General features: G+C 48.4%; 1 protein-coding gene across 1 annotated transcript in view; it reads left to right on the top strand.

The window, feature by feature from the left end:
- Positions 1-3,250: 3,250 nt before the first annotated feature.
- Positions 3,251-15,882, top strand: part of LOC116969085 (E3 ubiquitin-protein ligase HUWE1-like) — a 97,976-nt gene continuing 85,344 nt past the window's right edge. The window contains exon 1 of the mRNA XM_033016034.1: positions 3,251-3,420. The gene's annotated coding sequence lies outside the window, so the exon portion shown is untranslated. The remainder of the gene's footprint in view (positions 3,421-15,882) is intronic.

The raw sequence follows: 15,882 nt of genomic DNA, 5'->3' as shown, positions 1-15,882 counted from the left end.
GATGATCAGCCATGATCATATTGAATGGCGGTGCAGGCTCGAAGGGCCGAATGGCCTACTCCTGCACCTATTTTCTATGTATCTATGTATCTGACAAATAAAATAGAGAGTAATAGTTGATGCTTTAAATCAAAGTTGCTTCTGATCCATGAGAAGGAAATGTATTTATCTCTAACTTGCCTCCACCACACACAAACATACATTCATATAAACATATATATAAGTTACATTTAATTTTGTGCAGTGTGTGTTAAGCTGCACAACACAATGCAAGGGAAACTATGCAAAGGAGGAAAGATGGGAGGGAAATGGGGGAAAACATTTGCATTAAAATAAACTAAAATATGTGAGGTGAAAGAGGAGCAGTATCAAACACTGTTCCCTCGAACACTGATTACACCAAAGGTGATTACACAGCGGGAGGCGCGTTTTGCATTGACAAATGGCGCCCCGGGAGGCGCGTTTTGCATTGACAAATGGCGGCCCGAGAGGCGCGTTTTGCATTGACAAATGGCGGCCGTGACGCTCCGTTGCGTACTACACCTCAGTGCGTTGGTTTACGTCGGAGTGGAGCATCTTGATCCGCCCATTCACGCCTGACGTCCCCCTCCTGCCGCCCGGCGTCGTGACGCCACCACCCCCACGCCCGGCGCGCTGACGTCCTCAACGCCCGGCGCGCTGACGTCCCGACGCACGCTACGCCCGGCGCGCTGACGTCCTCTCCGCCCGCCGTCATCCGGGCACTGCGGCGGGAACATGGCCGACGTCGTTCAGGTGAGAGGATTTTCCCCCCCTCCCTTTACACATTCTCTCCTTCCCTCCATCCCTCTCCCTCTCTCTCCCTCTCCTTCCCTCTTCCCTCCCTCCCCTCACCCCCTCCCTCTCTCCTTCCCTCCATCCCTCTCCCTCTCTCCTTCCCTCCATCTCCCTCTCTCTCTCTCCCCCTCTCCTTCCCTCCCTCCCTTCACCCCCTCCCTCCCTTCACATATTCTCTCCTTCCCCCTCTCTCTCTCCCCCTCTCCTTCCTTCCCTCCCTTCACACATTCTCTCCTTCCCCCTCTCATTCCTTCCCTCCTTCCCTCCCTTCACACATTCTCTCCTTCCATCTCTCTCTCCCTCTCTCCTTCCCTCCATCTCCCTCTCTCTCTCCCCCTCTCCTTCCCTCCCTCCCCTCACCCCTTCCCTTCACACATTCTCTCCTTCCCCCTCTCATTCCTTCCCTCCTTTCACACATTCTCTCCTTCTCTCTCTCTCTCCCTCTCTCCTTCCCTCCATCTCCCTCTCTCCCTCTCCTTCCCTCCCTCCCCTCACCCCTTCCCTTCACACATTCTCTCCTTCCCCCTCTCTCCTTCCTTCCCTCCTTCCCTCCCTCCCTTCACACATTCTCTCCTTCCCTCTCTCTCCCCCCCTCTCCTTCCCTCTTCCCTCCCTCCCCTCACCCCCTCCCTCTCTCCCTTCACACATTCTCTCCATCCCCCTCTCCCTCTCCCCTTACACTTTTTCTCCATCCCCCTCTCCCTCTCCCCTTACACACTCCTACTCCCATCACACACTCCCTCACTCTCCCACCTTCCTCTCTTCCCTCACACACTCCCTCCATCCCCTCACACACTCCCTCCACCCCCCCTCCCCTTACACACTCCCTCCATCCCCCTCTCCTCTCCCCTTACACACTCCCTCCATCCCCCTCTCTCTACCTTCCTCCCTTCACACACCCCCCCCATCCCCCTCTCCCTCCCTCCCTTCACGCACTCCCTCCATTCCCCCCTCTCTCCCCTAATCCTCTATCTCCCCCCTTATCTCCTCCTAATCCTCTCTCCTCTTTCACACTCCCCTTATCCTCTCTCTACCTCTCCCCTCACACACTTCCTTCATCCTCTCTATATCTCTGCTCACACACTCCCCTTCTCCCCATTCCTTCTCTCCAGAGATGCTGCCTGTCCAGCTGAGGTACTCCAGCATTTTATCTACCCCTCATCCTCTATCTTGATTTTTCTTTCTTTCGCCCCTCACACACTTCCCATATTCTCCATCTCCCTCTCTCCCCTCACACATTTCCTTAACCCCCACTCCCTCTCCCCTTATTCTCATTCACTCTATCTCTTCCCTCATCCCCCTCCCCTCCCCTTATCCTCTTTCTCTCCACTCCCCCCTTCACCCCACTCCCCTCCCCATATCCCCCTCCCCCATATCCCCCCCTCTCCTCTTCTCCCCTCCCCCTCTTCTCCCCTTCTACCTCTTCTCCCCTCTTCCTCTTCTCCCCCTCCCTCCCCCCTCCTCTCCCACCCCTTCCCCCCTCTTCCCTCCCCCTCTCACCTCCTCCCTCTCCCACTCCCTACCACCCCCCTCTCACTTCCTCCCTCCCCATCTCCCCCCCCCCCTCATCTTCCTCCCCCCCCTCATCTTCCTCCCCCCTCTCATCTTCTCCCCCCCGCCTCTCTCTCCCCCCCCCTCCCTCTCTCCCCTCCCCCTCTCTCCCCTCCCCCTCTCCTCCCCTCCCCCTCTCCTCCCCCCTGCCTGCCACACACACTCACACCCAGGAGGGAACACAAATGTGCAGGGAGTGAAAGATGGGAGAATAAAACACGTGAGGGAAGACGAGAGCAAAAAAAAAAAAAATCCCCGGTTTAATTTGTTTCAAAATTTATCACCATAAACCCCCCGCCCCTCTCATTCTCTCCCTCGCCTCTCTCTGGCTTTCAAACAGCCGCTTGGGGAAGGAGCAAATACTTGTGTTGAATTATATTTCACTGTGGTGTGTGTGTGGAGGGAGGGAGGCCGCCTTTTATGATTTGTTTTCTCTCCCCTCCTCCGTCTCGGCTCCTCCCCCCACCCTCCCCCTTCCCTCTCTCTCCCTCCTCTCTCTCTCTCTCTCATCCCGTCCTCTCTCTCCTCTCCCCTCCTCTCTCTCTCCTCCCTCCTCTCATCTCTCTCTCCCTCCCACTCCACTCCCCTCCCTCCTCTTTCCTTCCTTCCAACTCTCCCCCCTTCCGTCTATCTCCCCCCCTCTCCTCCCCCTCCCTTCTCTCTCTCCCCTCCCTTCTCCTCTCTCCCCTCCCCTCTCTCCCCTCCCATCTCTCCCTCCTTTCTCCTTCCTCTTCTCCCCTCCCTCTCTCTTCTCCCCTTCACTACCTCCTCTCTCCTCTCCCTTCTCTCCTCCCCTCCCCCTCTCTCCCTCCTCTCTCCCTCTCCCCTCCCTCCTCCTCTCTCCCCTCCCTCCCTCCTCTCTCCCCTCCCTCCCTCCTCTCTCCCTCTCCCCTCCCTCCCTCCGTGTGTGCCTGTGGGGTGGGTTCAAACTTCTGGCCACAATCTGACCTTTTCCTCCCTTCCCTTCCCCTCCCCTTTGTTTTTTCGTTGAAAAAAGGGGGAAAACGTGTCCTTTTTGACCCGACCCCTCGTGTTTTTTCCTCTCTCTCCAAGGTGGGTGGTTTCATATATTTTCCTGTGTGTGTAGATGGTGTATATGAGAGAGAGAGAGGGAGAAAGAGAGGAGAAGGAGAGGTGGTTGGTTGCAAGTCAGGCCTTGTGCTGGCACTGACTAAGCACCAAGGAGCTAAAACCCCTTCCTCCTCCACACGCCCGCCACATCCTCTCTCACTGTGTGTGTGTGTGTGTGTCTCTCTCTCTCTCTTCCCCTCTCTTTTTTTCTTTTGCAAATTAAGGCCTCTTGCGTTTGCAAAAAAAAAATTTCAATCCTGTGAATCCCAGAATCATTGTGCATTCGTTTAAATTTGCAAAGCTCTGACCTCCCCTCCCCTCTCTGGAAAGAATCTTATCTCTGGTGTATCTGATTCAAATGGCGAAACAGGCTCTCGGAAGGTAAAGAAAACGAAATAAAAAATATGTTCGCTTGAACGTGTGTGGTTTGGTTAGTTGGGGGGGGGGGGCTTTTATAATCCAAATGCTTCTCTTTTATCGAGGGGAGGGGGGCAGAGAATATCACAGGATTGCATAGGTTTTCGAAGGAGGGTTTTGCTCAAAGAGCTGTAGGATCTTTGGTTTTACATTTTGTACTTGGAGCTTTCAATTTAAAAACGAGAGAGCATGGTGTGGATTTTGTGGAATTGAGGGAGGAAGCTGACGATTTTTTAAAAATTGAAAGGACAGAGCATGCAGATGTTATTAAAACGAGAGCATGCAGTAGACTTTATTGCAAAAAGAGAGAGCATGCAGATTTTTATTTAAAAAGAGAGCATGCAGTTAAAATTATAGAGAGAATACAGATTTTAATACAAGAGCATGCAGTTAATTTTGTAAAGAGAGTTTGTAGATTTTATCTTAAAAGAGAGCATGCAGTTAATATTGTAGAGAGTACAGATTTTAATAAGAGCATGCAGTTGATTTTGTAGAGAGAGCATGCAGATTTGAACTTAAAAGAGAACATGTATATTATAGATACATAGAAACATAGAAAATAGGTGCAGGAGGAGGCCATTCGGCCCTTCGAGCCTGCACCGCCATTCAATATGATCATGGCTGATCATCCAACTCAGTATCCTGTACCTGCCTTCTCTCCATACCACCTGATACCTCTAGCCACAAGGGCCACATCTAACTCTTAAATATAGCCAATGAACTGTGGCCTCAACTACCTTCTGTGGCAGAGAATTCCAGAGATTCACCACTCTCTATGTGAAAAATGTTTTCCTCATCTCGGTCCTAAAAGATTTCCCCCTTATCCTTAAACTGTGACCCCTAGTTCTGGACGTCCCCAACATCGGGAATAATCTTCCTGCATCTAGCCTGTCTAACCCCTTAAGAATTTTGAAAGTTTCTATAAGATCCCCCCTCAATCTTCTGAATTCCAGCGAGTACAAGCCGAGTCTATCCAGTCTTTCTTCATTTGAAAGTCCTGCCATCCCAGGAATCAGTCTGGTGAACCTTCTCTGTACTCCCTCTATGGCAAGAATGTCTTTCCTCAGATTAGGAGACCAAAACTGTACGCAATACTCCAGGTGTGGTCTCACCAAGACCCTGTACAACTGCAGTAGAACCTCCCTGCTCCTATACTCAAATACTCAGGTCAGAGCCGATGATGGACTCTAAAGAGAGAGCATGCAGATTTTATCTTAAAAGAGAGCATGCAGTTAATATTAGAGAGAGAATACAGATTTTAATAAGAGCATGCAGTTGATTTTGTAAAGAGAGAGCAGGCAGATTTTATTAAGTGAAGGGCCTGTCCCACTTTCACGACTTAATTCAAAATCTCTGCCGAGTTTAAAGGACCTAAATAAAGAAAATCAAGATCGTGGTAATATACGAACTCCTACGACCTTCCACGACTATGTTCACAAACTCCTATGAGTGTGTCTACGAATTCCCACGACTATTTCGATGCCCTCCTTACGAGTAAAAAGTCGCAAATTCTTTCATCCCGACCACCTGATGCTTATCTGCACTTCCCGACTTACCTGATGCTTATCTGCACTTGTCCCAGAGTTATGGAAACAGGCCCTTCAGCCCAACTTGCCCACACCGACCAACATGCCCCTATCTACACTAGTCCCAGAGTCACGGAAACAGGCCCTTCAGCCCAACTTGCCCACACCGACCAACATGCCCCATCTACACTAGTCCCAGAGTCACGGAAACAGGCCCTTCAGCCCAACTTGCCCACACCGACCAACATGCCCCTATCTACACTAGTCCCAGAGTCATGGAAACAGGCCCTTCAGCCCAACTTGCCCACACCGACCAACATGCCCCATCTTGTACACGCTAGAATTTAGAAGATTGAGGGGGGATCTTATAGAAACTTACAAAATTCTTAAGGGGTTGGACAGGCTAGATGCAGGAAGATTATTCCCGATGTTGGGGAAGTCCAGAACTAGGGGTCACAGTTTAAAGATAAGAGGGAAGTCTTTTAGGACCGAGATGAGAAAATCATTTTTTACACAGAGAGTGGTGAATCTGTGGAATTATCTGCCACAGAAAGTAGTTGAGGCCAGTTCATTGGCTATATTTAAGAGGGAGTTAGATGTGGCCCTTGTGGCTAAAGGGATCAGGGGGTATGGAGAGAAGCAGGGATGGGATACTGAGTTGGATGATCAGCCATGATCATATCGAATGGCGGTGCAGGCTCGAAGGGCCGAATGGCCTCTACTCCTGCACCTATTCTATGTTTCTATCTACAATAGTCCCAGAGTCACGGAAACAGGCCCTTCAGCCCAACTTGCCCACACCGACCAACATGCCCCATCTACACTAGTCACGGAAACAGGCCCTTCAGCCCAACTTGCCCACACCGTCCAACATGCCCCATCTACACTAGTCCCAGAGTCACGGAAACAGGCCCTTCAGCCCAACTTGCCCACACCGACCAACATGCCCCATCTACACTAGTCCATGAGTACTTACGGCTGGCATAACGAGCCGCTAAGATATATCTACGGACTCCTACGGACTCGTTAAGAACATTCTGCGAGTTTGAATCAAGGGGAAAACTCGGGGGAATTTGTGAATTACTTCGTGAAGTTGGAACAGGCCCTAGAGCGTGCAGTTGATACGGTGAAGAGAGCATGCAGATGTTATCAAAAAGAGAGCATGCTGTGGATTTTATTGTAAAGAGAGAGCATGCAGATTTTATTAAAATCGAGCAGGCATTTGGTTTGATTACATGAGAGTGAACTTACAGTTAATTTTATTTTTTTTAAATTGGGATCATCCAGTTAGGATCATCCAGAATGAAGCAGCTGGGCTTGTACACTCTGGAGTTTAGAAGGATGAGGGGGGTCTTATTGAAACACATAAGATCGTTAAGGGTTTGGACACGCTGGAGGCAGGAAACATGTTCCCGATGTTGGGGGAGTCCAGAACCAGGGGCCACACACACACACAGTTTAAGAATAAGGGGTCGGCCATTTAGAACGGAGACAAGGAAACACTTTTTCTCACAGAGAGTTGTGAGTCTGTGGGATTCTCTGCCTCAGAGGGCGGTGGAGGCCGGATCTCTGGATGCTTTCAAGAGAGAGCTAAATAGGGCTCTTAAAGATAGTGGAGTCAGGGGATATGGGGAGAAGGCAGGAACGGGGTACTGATTGGGGATGATCAGCCATGATCACATTGAATGGCGGTGCTGGCTCAAAGGGCCGAATGGCCTCTACTCCTGCACCTGTTGTCTATTGTCTATTGATTTTTATTAAAAGAGAGGCAGCATCCACATTATTTTATTGAGTGCATACAGTTAAAAGAGGAAGCATTTGGCTTTATTGAAAGAGAGGAAACTTTCAGTTGATTGTATTGAAAGAGAGCGCGTTATGTTGATTAAAAAAAAAAGAGAGAGCGTTTGGTCGCTTTAAAAACAAGGGGAGCATCCAGTTGATGTGATTCCCTCTTTCCTGAGGTCTTTTGGGTTGCTTGCTGCATGCAGAGTTTTTCCCGGGTAGGTGGGTTAAGGAAAAATCTTTGAAAGAAGTTTGCTCGTGAGAGTCATGGGGCTGTCCCACTGTACGAGCTAATTCAAGAGTTCTCCCGAGTTTCCCCTGATTCGAACTCGGAGAATTACGGTAATAGCCGCTTGTAGGTACTCGGGGCTCTCGTGGACATTTTTCAACATGTTGAAAAATCTTCCCGAGCTTACCGAGTTTCCAGAGTACCTGCCGTCAGCGTTACGAGCCGCTAAGAGACGTCCCGAGCTCTAACGTACCCGCTACGTACATTCTACGTACTTATCATTTTTTCTTAAACTCGGGAGAGCTCTTAATTGAATTAGCTCGTACAGTGGGACAGCCCCTTCATTTGTATCAGTTGTGGGAGATGACTGCAAAAGAAAAGGCTGATTTGTCTCTTAAATTGCTGTGCTTTTTCAATAAATACAATTCCGGTAAAGCATGTAACTAGCTACTTTGAAGAAGAAAGTTCTTGATTTTAAATGTTTTAGATTTACTGTCAAAACTGGTATTTGCTGTAATGTAAGTTTTGATGTAAGACTTAAGGACCTATCCCACTTACGCGGTTTTGTTTAGGCGACTGCCGGCACCCGTCATTAGTGGCAGCAGGTCTCCGACAATTTCCAACGTGTTGAAAATCCAGCGGCAACCAGAACAAGGTTCACCTCTTTGGGCGACTACTCACGACCGTACAGGCGTCACCCCGCGACATGTCGCCTGTACGGTCGTGAGTCGTCTCCTCAGTCGCCCAAAGAGTCGTAGCGTCTTTCTGGTCGCCGCTGGATTTTCAACACGTTGAAAATGTGCGGTTCCGTATAAACTTCAAAATACTCCTCCATGTCTACAAAGCCCTCAATGGGCTTGCCCCCACCTACATAAAAAGTCTTCTCACCCACCACTCCACCTCCAGGCCCCTCAGATCGGCCGACTTGGGGCTGCTGAATATCCCACGGTCTAGGCATAAGCTTAGCCCCTAGACTGTTGAACAGCATCCTCCTTCCCATCAGAACTGCCCCCTCCATCGACTCCTTTAAGTCAAGACTAAAGACTTCTCTATACTCCCAAGCCTTTCCTGACGTCCTCTGAGTGAGGGCTACATGTATATATGTATGTAGTCTGTTTTGTTGTGCTATTCTTATAACAAATGTAAAGCACTTTGGCCAACAAGAGTTGTTTTTTAAATGTGCTATAGAAATAAATGTGACTTGAATTGACCTATGACGGGTGCCGGCAGTTGCCGAAAAAGTCGCGTAAGTGGGATAGGCTCATACATCTTACATCAAAACTTACATTACAGCAAATAGCAGTTTCGATGGCAAATCTAAAACATTTAAAATCAAGCACTTTCTTCTTCAAAATAGCTTGTTACAGGCCCTTGAATACCTTTTGACGAGGAGTGGATTTAAAGTTTTCTTTACCCCCCCTCCCCCCACCCCCCCACAAGATCTGATTTGTTTTTAAATGTAATTTTGTGGTTTTCCAAATCAGATAATTGTTCCTCAGAGTTGGCTTTATACGCTGTTATTGCCGTATTTTTGAGTTGTAGTCATTAAGGTGAAATGAGTTTGATTTTTAATGATGCATTGAAACATAGACAATAGGTGCAGGAGTAGGCCATTCGGCCCTTCGAGCCTGCACCGCCATTTGATATGATCATGGCTGATCATCCAACTCAGTATCCCGTCCCTGCCTTCTCTCCATACCCCCTGATCCCTTTAGCCACAAGGGCCACATCTAACTCCCTCTTAAATATAGCCAATGAACTGTGTGGCCTCAACTACCTTCTGTGGCAGAGAATTCCACAGATTCACCATTCTCGACAGATGGCACAATGGGCTAAGTGTTCGGCTGGCAACCGGAAGGTAGCCGGTTCGAATCCCGCTTGGAGTGCATACTGTCGTTGTGTCCTTGGGCAAGACACTTCACCCACCTTTGCCTGTGTGTGTCCTTGGGCAAGACACTTCACCCACCTTTGCCTGTGTGTGTGGATGTAATTATGTGAAGCACTTTGGGGTCAATGCAAGTTGACTAAAAATGTGCTATATAAATAAAGAAATTTTAATTTTAAATTTAATTTAATTTAAAAAATGATTTCCTCATCTCGGTCCTAAAAGTCTTCCCTCTTATCCTTAAACTGTGACCCCTAGTTCTGGCATATTTTTATTAATTGTCAAAATGTTGCAATACAAAGATCATAATTTTGTTTTCGCTCAACTAGACCGTGGATGTATGAATGTTTACTGATGTGTCTAAGCCCAAATGATTACAGAATTCCATCGTATATTTTATTGCTGTTACTATTACCTAAACTTTTTCTCTCGTGCCCCATGAGAGCAACAAATTCAGACATTTAGCTGCATTTGAAGTATGTGAGTGATGCTTTTGAATGGGTCGCACCTGTTTTGGAGCATGTGGCTATACGTTGTAGGAGTAACTCAGTATTCAGTATTTCTTTAATAACATTTTCACTGAGTACTCGCATACACAGAGGCGAAAAAACGTTGCTCGATCTGTTTCCATTTAGTGTAGTTAATAAAAAAGGATAAATACATAGAGCTTTAAAAACTAATTAAAATTACCATGTCTAAAATCAGAAAGTAGGCCTAAAATTTACAATAGAATAAAAACAGATATTCCGACCGACAGTAGCTTTACTTTGACAGGTGCCAAGCTGTGGAGCATCCTGCTGGTTTTGCAGCTGATGCCCCTGTACCTCTTCCCAGATGGCAGAATGGAGAAGATGTGGTGTGATGGGTGGTAGGGGTCCCGGATGATGGAGATGGCTCTACTGATGCTCCGCTTCTTGTATATCTCCCAACAGAAAAGGGAGTGGGGCACCAATGATCCTGCTGGCTGTCTTCACTATCCTGTTGAGTTGATATTGTTCGTAAGCCTTGCAGCTCCCGAACCAGGAAGTGATGCCGTAGGTCATTATGCTTTCGATTGTGCCCCTGTAGAAGGTTCTTAGATGAGCAGGAGGGAGACCTCAGCGGGTCAGGCAGCATCTCTGTGGAGAACGTGGACAGGTACAAAGTGCTGGAGTAACTCAGCGGGTCAGGCAGGCAGCGTCTCTGGAGAACGCGGACAGGTACAAAGTGCTGGAGTAACTCAGCGGGTCAGGCAGGCAGCATCTCTGTGGAGAACACGGACAGGTACAAAGTGCTGGAGTAACTCAGCGGGTCAGGCAGCATCTCTGGAGAACGCGGACAGGTACAAAGTGCTGGAGTAACTCAGCGGGTCAGGCAGCACCTCTGGAGAACGCGGACAGGTACAAAGTGCTGGAGTAACTCAGCGGGTCAGGCAGCACCTCTGGGGAACGTGGATAGGTGATGTTTCCTGAAGGGTCCTGACCCCAAATGTCGCCTATCCCTGTGTCGGAAGGAATTGCAGATTCTGAAGTAGGGTCTGGACCCGAAACGTCACCCATTCCTTCTCTCCAGAGATGCTGACTGTCCTACAGAGTTACACCAGCATTTGTCTTATCTTCGGCTACGAATGCTTGTGGGACTGGACGAGGTCAAAAGATGTACAAGTTTGTCGGCTAATCAGGTTGGTATAATTGTAAATTGTCCCCAGGGTGTGTAGGGTAGTGTTAATGCTCGGGCGATCGTTGGTCGGTATGGACTCGGTGGGCCGAAGGACCTGTTTCCGCGCTGTATCTCGAAACTTAAAAAAAAGGAAGGTTTTGAACCCGTGGTCTTTTCAGATGACGAAGTTAGCGCAAGTTAACCTGTGGAGTGGGTCCAGAGGAGGTTGATCCCAGGAATTAGTAGGTTAGAAACATAGATAATAGGTGCAGGGGGAGGCCATTCGGCCCTTCGAGCCCGCACCGCCATTCATTGTGATCGTGGCTGATCGTCCCCAATGAATAACCCGTGCCTGCCTTCTCCCCATATCCCTTGACTCCACTAGCCCCTAGAGCTCTATCTAACTCTCTTAAATCCATCCAGTGACTTGGCCTCCACTGCCCTCTGCGGCAGGGAATTCCATAAATTCACAACTCTCTGGGTGAAAAAGGTTTTTCTCACCTCCGTCTTAAATAACCTCCCCTTTATTCTAAGACTGTGTGGCCCCTGGTTCTGGACTCGCTCAACATTGGGAACATTTTTCCTGCATCTAGCTTGTCCAGTCCTTTTATCATTTTATATGTTTCCGATAAGACCCTACCCCTCATCCTTCTAAACTCCAGTGAATACAAGCCTAGTCTTTTCAATCTTTCCTCATATGACAGTCCCGCCATCCCAGGGATCAATCTCGTGAACCTACACTGCACTGCCTCAATCATAAGGATGTCTTCATATGAAGAAAGACTGGATAGACTCGGCTTGTACTCGCTAGAATTTAGAAGATTGAGGGGGGATCTTATAGAAACGTACAAAATTTTTAAGGGGTTGGACAGGCTGGATGCAGGAAGATTGTTCCCGATGTTGGTGAAGTCCAGAACAAGGGATCACAGTTTAAGGATAAGGGGGAAATCTTTTAGGACCTAGATGAGGAAAACACTTTTCACACAGAGAGTGGTGAATCTCTGGAATTCTCTGCCACAGATGGTAGTTGAGGCCAGTTCATTGGCTATATTTAAGAGGGAGTTAGATGTGGCCCAGGGATCAGGGGGTATGGAGGGAAGGCAGGTACAGGATACTGAGTTGGATGATCAGCCATGATCATATTGAATGGCGGTGCAGGCTCGAAGGGCCGAATTGCCTACTCCTGCACCTATTTTCTATGTTTCTATGTCCTCCCTCAAATTAGGAGACTAAAACTGTACACAATACTACAGATGTGGTCTCACCAGAGCCCTGTACAACTGCAGAAGATCCTCTTTACTCCTATACTGAAATCCTCTTGTGAAGGCCAACATTCCATTAGCTTTCTTCACTACCTGCTGTACCTGCACGCCAACTTTCAGTGACCGGTGTACAAGGACGCCCAGGTCTTGCTGCACCTCCCCCTACCTAACCTAACCCCATTGAGATAATAATCTGCCCCCTTGTTTTTGTTTAACCTACGATGAGCGTTTGTTGGCACTGGGCCTGTGCTCGCTGGAGTTTAGAAGAATGAGGGGGGACCTCATTGAAACATGCAGAATAGTGAAAGGCATGGATAGAGTGGATGTTTCCACTAGTGACTAGAGGTCAGAGCCTTAGAATGAAAGGACATTCCTTTAAAGCCATGTCCCACGGTACGAATTCATTCCAAGAGCTCTCCTGAGTTCAAAAAAATCAAACTCGTGGTAAGCACGGAGAATGTACGTAGCGGGTACGTCGGAGCTCGGGGACATCTCTTAGCGGCTCGTAACGCTAACGGCAGCTACTCGGGAAGACTCGCTAACGGCAGGTAAGCACGGGAAGACTCGTGAAGATATTTCAACATGTTGAAAAATGTCCACGAGAGCCCCGAGTACCGACGAGCGGCCATTACCGTAAATCTCCGAGTTCGAATCAGAGCAAACTCGGGAGAACTCTTGGAATTAACTCGCACCGTGGGACAGGGCTTTTAGGAAGGAGATGAGGATAATATAGACAGTGCAGAAGTAGGCTATTCGGCCCTTCGAGCCAGCACCGCCATTCAATGTGATCATGGCTGATCATCCACAATCAGTACCACGTTCCTGCCTTCTCCCCATATCCCATGACTTCGCTATCTTTATGGAGAAATTTCTTCAGTCAGAGGGTGGTGAATCTATGGAATTCATTGCCACAGAGGGCTGTTGAAGCCATCAGAGATAGATAGATTCTTGATTAGTGCGGGTGTCAAGGGTTATGGGGAGAAGGCAGGAGTATGGTGTTAGGAGGGAGAGATCGATCAGCCATGATTGAATGGCGGAGTAGACTTGATGGGCCGAATGGCCTAATTCTGCTCCTATCTCTTATGGCCTTATGACCTAACCAGTGGAGGCAATGTGCGAAGGGGGCCAAGTTAATTTGAGGGCTGTGGTTGGTGGGAGATAGCAAGATTGGCGTCGGGCCAGCAGGGAACTCAGTTTAAAAATAAATAAATCTCTAACTTCAAAAGAAAATTGGTGCCTGCATGAGATGGCCAAAAAACAATTTGAAGTCTCCTATTAATTTCCTTTTTGGGGAAGAAATCTCTCGCCTGCATTGTACGTGTCTTCAGAACCCACAGTGACATTTCTGGACTTTAGAGATATAGCGCGGAAACAGGCACAGAGTCCGCGCGGAACGCACACACTGGCACTATCCTACACACTAGGGACAATTGTACAACTTACCAAAGCCAATTAACTTACAAACCAAAGGTACACAAAAATGCTGGAGAAACTCAGCGGGTGCAGCAGCATCTATGGAGCGAAGGAAATAGGCAACGTTTCGGGCCGAAACCCTTCTTCAGACTTACAAACCAGTATGTTTAGTTTTCTGAAGAAGGGTTTTGGCCCGAAACGTTGCCCATGTCCTTCGCTCCATAGATGCTGCCTCACCCGCTAAGTTCCTCCAGCATTTTTGTCTACCCTCGATTTCCCAGCATCTGCAGTTCCTTCTTAAACAAAATGTTTCGATTTTAGTTTAGTTTAGAGATACAGTGCGGAATCAGGCCCTTCGGTCCACAGAGCTCACGGCGACTATCACCATTTTGGGCAGTCACGGTGGCGCAGCGGTAGAGTTACAGCGAACGCAGCGCCGGAGACCCGGGTTCCATCCTGACTACGGGTGCTGTCTGTACGGAGTTTGTACGTTCTCCCCGTGACCGCGTGGGTTTTCTCCGAGACCTTCGGTTTCCTCCCACACTCCAAAGACGTACAGGTTTGACAAAAGACAATAGACAATAGGTGCAGGAGTAGAGGCCATTCGGCCCTTCAAGCCAGCACCGCCATTCAATGTGATCATGGCTGATCATCCCCAATCAGTACCCCGTTCCTGCCTTCTCCCCATATCCCCTGACTCCGGTATATTTAAGAGCCCTATCTAGCTCTCTCTTGAAAGAATCCAGAGAACCTGCCTCCACTGCCCTCTGAGGCAGAGAATTCCACAGACGGTTAGTAGGTTAATTGGCTTGGTAAATGTAAAAATTGTCCCTAGTGGGCGTGGGATAGTGTTAGTGTGCGGGGATCACTGGCCAGCGCGGACCCGGTGGGCCGAAGGGCCTGTTTCCGTGCTGTATCTCTAAACTAAACTAAACTCATTGCCACAGGGCTGTGGAGGCCAAGTCAGTGGATATTTTCTTAAGGCAGAGTTAGACAAATTCTCCCACACTCCAAAGACGTACAGGTTTCTAAGTTAATTGGCTTGCCAAATGTAAAAATTGTCCCTAGTGGGTGTGGGATAGTGTGCGGGGATCGCTGGTCGGCGCGCACCCGGTGGGCCGAAGGGCCTGTTTCTAGGGCCTAAACTAAACTAGGGACAAATTTTGTGATTTTACCAAAGCCATTAACCTACAAACCCGCATGTCTTTGTAAAAGTGTGGGAGGAAACCGGAGCACCCAGAGATATCCCATGCGGTCACCGGGAGAATGTACAAACTCTGTACAGACAACACCCGTAGTCAGAATGGAACATGAGACCCTGGCGCTACAAGGCATAATGGAATCTTGGCCTTCATAACAAGAGGATTTCAGTATAGGAGTAGAGAGGTTCTTCTGCAGTTGTACAGGACTCTGGTGAGACCACATCTGGAGTATTGTGTACAGTTTTGGTCTCCTGATTTGAGGAAGGACATCCTTGTGATTGAGGCAGTGCAGCGTAGGTTCACGAGATTGATCCCTGGGATGGCGGGACTGTCGTTTGAGGAAAGATTGAAAAGACTAGGCTTGTATTCACTGGAGTTTAGAAGGATGAGGGGATATCTTATAGAAACATATAAAATTCTAAAAGGACTGGACAAGCTTGAAGTGGCTTGATGGACAAGCTTTATTCTTAAACTGTGGCACTCTGGAGTTTAGAAGGATCTTATTGAGGTTTCCTCCCACACTCCAAAAATGTGCAGGTTTGCAGGTTAATTGGCTTCGGTACAGTTGTAAAATTGTCCCTAGTGTGTAGGATAGCGTTAATGCACAGAATGATCAGCACGGAGTCCGTGGGCCAAAGGGCTGGTTTCCGCGCTGTATCTCTGAAGTTGCTAAAGTTACAGGTGCAGCAGGCAGTGAAGAAAGCGAATGGCCTGTTGGCCTTTATAACAAGAGGAATTGAATACAGGAGCAAAGAGGTCCTTCTGCAGTTGTACAGAGCCCTAATGAGACCACACCTGGAGTAGTGTGTGCAGTTTTGGCCTGTTGGCCTTTATAACAAGAGGAGTCAAATATAGGAGCAAAGAGGTCTTTCTGCAGTTGTACAGGGCCCTAGTGAGACCACACCTGGAGTATTATGTGCAGTTTTGGTCCCCTAATTTGAGGAAGGACATTCTTGCTATTGAGGGAGTGCAGCGTAGGTTTACAAAGTTAATTCCCGGGATGGCGGGACTGTCATATGCTGAGAGAATGGAGCGGCTGGGCTTGTACACTCTGGAGTTTAGAAAGATGAGAGGGCTTCTCATTGAAACA

This window comes from Amblyraja radiata, unplaced genomic scaffold (genome assembly GCF_010909765.2).
Source record: "Amblyraja radiata isolate CabotCenter1 unplaced genomic scaffold, sAmbRad1.1.pri S103, whole genome shotgun sequence".
NCBI lineage: Eukaryota > Metazoa > Chordata > Chondrichthyes > Rajiformes > Rajidae > Amblyraja > Amblyraja radiata.
Note: the sequence above shows the minus strand (reverse complement) of the source record. Positions and strands in the feature narration are given on the sequence as shown.